At 44.4% G+C, this 4,422-nt stretch overlaps 1 long non-coding RNA gene across 1 annotated transcript; it reads right to left on the bottom strand.

The window, feature by feature from the left end:
* Positions 1-1,517: 1,517 nt before the first annotated feature.
* LOC120974553 (uncharacterized) lies at positions 1,518-2,242 on the bottom strand. Its single transcript, XR_005769924.2, has 2 exons — positions 1,955-2,242; positions 1,518-1,854 (listed from the first exon to the last, which is right to left on the bottom strand). It is a non-coding gene; the product is annotated as an uncharacterized lncRNA (long non-coding RNA).
* Between the last annotated feature and the right edge of the window lie 2,180 nt (positions 2,243-4,422).

Here is a 4,422-nt window from a genome sequence, read left to right as displayed (position 1 = left end):
TGTGTTACAAAAGTACCCCCACCGATTTGAACTAGCGGCCCTTTCGGCTCAGGGTTAGAAGGGGGATTTCGCGTGTCGGGATTTGGCAGCTGGAGGGAGTTTTCGCGTGCGTTGTAATTTCAGGATAGCAAGGCACGGGTTGTGAAGGCATCAGTTTTGGGAGCACGATATCAGAATTTTCGGGATATAACAAGGCGCGGGTTGAATTTTAGGGACAAGCCTAACATGTAATATTGTACTTGTACGTACCAAATCAATTCGCACTTCCCTCAACGAAAAAAACGAAAAAATAAAAACTATTCACACCACACAAAGAGAGTCTTGTCCCATTTTACTATACAAATGCTATTCAAAGCTACTCCCTCCTTCCATCTATATAGGGCCTAATGCGTTTTTCGAGGCTAAATTTGACCAACGAAATATTAGAGCAATAATATATGACATGCAACTTACACAAAGCACACCGTTAAATTCGTGTGTGAAAGGAGCTTTCAATGATATAATTTTCACATTGTGCATGTCATATACTATTAATCTTGTCAATAGTCAAAGGCGGTCTTAAAAAACGCATTAGGCCCTCTATAGATGTAAGGATGGGAGTATGGATCCATGTTATGGCCAATTAAATTTTTCGCTGGCTGTATAATGCATGTAACCTACTCATGCCAACATTTTAGTGCATTCCAAATGTCTATACTACCACTGCAATTCGAACTGAATTTGAATTCGTTTCTCTATTTCAATAAGAATCTACAATCATGATTGTTGCCAACTTCAACCATCATTCGTGTATTACCTTAACAACACACTACATGATTACTATAGAGATAGATATGAACTATGTGTACTATATGAACTCGAAATCTTTTGAATACACTTGATGTTGATTCCAAATAATAGTACATTTGATGTACTAACTATATATTCATAATCTAAACCATGTTCCATACGTACACCGCGTTTATCACACAAAGCAGGGACGAAGCTAGAAAAAATGGGCACTGGTGTCAAGCGTTGTCCACTCTAGCACGGACTATAGTAACGACATATATACATAATGCCTGTCTGGGGGCGATATAAAGAGAGAAAACATGCAATGATCCAACAGTATTATTATTACATCAAAAATAGTGTCATATACCTATGGAGTGAAGTCATGAAGCCACTTGTTTACATATTCATAAAATAATAAGTAAGAGGATGACTTCAGAGCATTTCATCTGTAACTTGCTGAAAAGGATGAACAAAAGAGCATATTACATTTACAACAATCCGATGGCACTAAGCAATTTTTCAAGGGTAGACTCGAGACGCATTGTAGATGTTTCACTCACATGTATACCTCCAACTAACCGTTTCAGGAATAGACCAAGCTTGTCAACACACCTCAAGAAATAGCCAGCTGTTCTTTGTCTGAGACATCGGAACCCTCATCAATCAACAAACTAAAAACATCACCACAAATTTCTTCAAGAATAGAATTTAAAGTTATCTATGCAAGACAAGAGAAAAAGTCATTTTGAGTACTTGAAGAGATAAATTGTATGAAATGAATACACAATAGTGAAGCTTGTTAGTTATCTTTGCAAAATAACTCGCAATTTATTTTTGAATATATGGAGGCACCCATTTGCAATTTTTTTGGAGCATCCTAAAAGACGACCTTGCTTACATCCTCATTCTGGTTTGCTAATTTTTGTACCAACTATCAAAAAAGTCCCCTTATTTTTGGAGTCCTCTGATTCATCATTGCCGCAGAAAGCTGAAGCTTGATACACGATCTTGTCGTCTAAGCCTTGAAGTCCCTCCTGCAGATGGTAGTGGCCGTTTCACCAAAAATATGTCCATAACCTCCTAGTCCAGATGAATCAAGGAAGTGAAAATATTGTTTCAAATTAGTTAAGGTGAGAAATTTAGTCCGAAGCTAACACATATGCGTGTGGAGATGACATACCTTGGAAGAGCCGACCTGGACTTGGTGGATTAGCACAAGATTATGTCGCAACTATCGGCCGGCCAGAATCACCAGATCAAACCAAAGTTCCATCGATTCGCCGGCTTGCCGCTGAATCACTGTGCAGTTCTACCGGCAATGATCGCATTTGGGGATTAGGGATCTGCAGGACTGAGAGGAGGCGATGAGAGGGAGAGGAAGCATCGTGCGGCGTGCGCGTACAGTAGCCTATAGGAATTAGGAATGACTGAACAAGATCTAGGTCAATAGGCATTGGGCTTTCTGGGCTGTGTACGAGCGCTGCAAGATGGGTATCTCTCTATGGCTGGGTGCAGCCTACAAGCAATTGCGTGACTTATTACTACTTTACGGTTGGACTGGACTGAGTTTTGTGCTCCTGACTACAGGGCAGAACGGCCAGACTAGGGTCAACCAATTTTTTCGGCTGGGGTCAAAGACATATCCTATTAACAATATAAGGTGAAATTACGATGGGCACTGGTGTCAATTGACACCAGCCCTTGAACGTGAGCTCTGTCCCTGACACAAAGTATAGTGCCCCGCCCCCTATATGACAAGTATTTAGCCCTGAGCTGCAAAAGCCACACATTAGCCCAAATTATAATCAATGTTCGACATTATGATATCTTCTTTAAGTATCTGTATCCACTTTTTTATAATGAATTATGATTTATGTTCGTCTTTAACACCTTCACGACCCACTTCTCCTTGTAGCTAGCTAGCGCTAATTTTCTATCGTGCATGCACACGCCCGCGCGCCCCCCTCTCACCCTCCCTCAGCGTCCCCTCCATCGTGCACGTTCGTTATTTCTCTTTAGGTCGTTCACCCACGGTGTGTGTAGGCCCCCCGACTCCTTCTTTCCAGCACACACCGGTCGATATACCTCTCTAGCCAAGTGTGCCTACCACAATCACATACTTCCCCTCTTCTCTTCTCACCGTCCATGCCCCCTATGTCCAATACGGTTCCACGCAGGTGCACACTCCCGCCCCTCTTTTCATCGATCTCATAGTCGCACACTCCTCCCCCCTCAACATAGTAGGCCTCTCGCACCACCTCCTAGCCGCACCCCTTTCCCCCTGTCTGTCTATCCGGACCTTATTTGCTTCTAACACATGCATGCATGTATACGTACTAATCTCCCTACATATAGCTAGGTCGACTATAATTCTTTTCCCCACGCACCGATAGACTTACCTCACTAGTTATGTCTCTCCCTTTCTCGGACACACGGCAGTTGATCTTCCTATGTAGTTACATATGCTTACCACAACCATATCGTCTCCCCTCATAATCCTTGCATACCTCCCGACCCGTCTCTCACAAGCACGTGCATAGACAGACAGACATCCCCGCCCTCTCTTATTGATATTGCACTCGTACCCTCTGTTTGTCTAGCAGGCCTCTCCCACCATTTGTGAGACGCCACTCCACAACCAACCCTCCGACACTCTACCTTTGTCTTTCTCCCAACCTTATTCCTCCGCTACACATATCCATGGATGCCGATCGATCTCCCTCTATAAATAGCTAGGTCTCTCTCCTTCTCCACACATATACTAGTCGATCTACCTCTCTATAGTTAGGTCTCTGCCCCCTCCCCCCCCCCCCACCGATAGTCGAACGTTGTAGGTAGTTATCCATGCCACAGAGAAAAACTGCACCTCTGCCCTCTCAAATTTCAGTAGGCCAGCCGCCCTGTATCTTTGACGTGGGCAAACACAAATTCAATGGCACTCTTTATCGATTGCGCAGCCACACACTTCATCCCTGTTTTTGATTCTATCGATATCTCACGCCGATGATCCCTCCACTCTCTTCTCGTGGATCGCTCCCTCTATATATGATATATCCATGACTCTATTTCACACACATTGCATATGTTACGTTTTTTTGTTTGAGATATCATCGACACATTGCCTCGGTTTCGCACAAACCATCTCTCTCACACCCACCCACGTACGTACCTGCACCTAAAGAAGAGGTGCACGCAGGACGCACGTACTCACGTCTCATTCCCAGCCACACCCGCGCGGGTACACGGTGGAGTTCGTTTTTGTACGAAAAGGCAGCCCACGTGATAATTTGACGCGTGTAACGGTTGTTTACTCGAAGGAGGGTCGGGTACCACGCCTAAACGGAACAAAGTTTGACTTGACGCATTCGTATTAAATAAAGTTATATATTCCTCCTCAATGGCACGTAGTACAAAATATAAAACGATTGCCGTGGGGAAAATGGAAAAATCCGCTCCACTATATACAATAGAGCCTGCCTGCCGGGGTTTGTCTCTCATCAGACCATCTCACACAAGGCGGCGGTGGCCTCTCTCTCTCACCGTTGGTCAGTGATCCGGCCGCATCCCGTCCGCCGGCGGGGGAGGATGTGCATCGTTTCTCCGTTTGACGGTGTTGAGGCAACACGTCCCGATCTGCGGTACCCACCG

This window comes from Aegilops tauschii, chromosome 2 (genome assembly GCF_002575655.3).
Source record: "Aegilops tauschii subsp. strangulata cultivar AL8/78 chromosome 2, Aet v6.0, whole genome shotgun sequence".
NCBI classification, from domain to species: Eukaryota; Viridiplantae; Streptophyta; class Magnoliopsida; order Poales; family Poaceae; genus Aegilops; species Aegilops tauschii.
The sequence above is the reverse complement of the archived record's forward strand: the minus strand, read 5'-3'. Positions and strand labels throughout refer to the sequence as shown.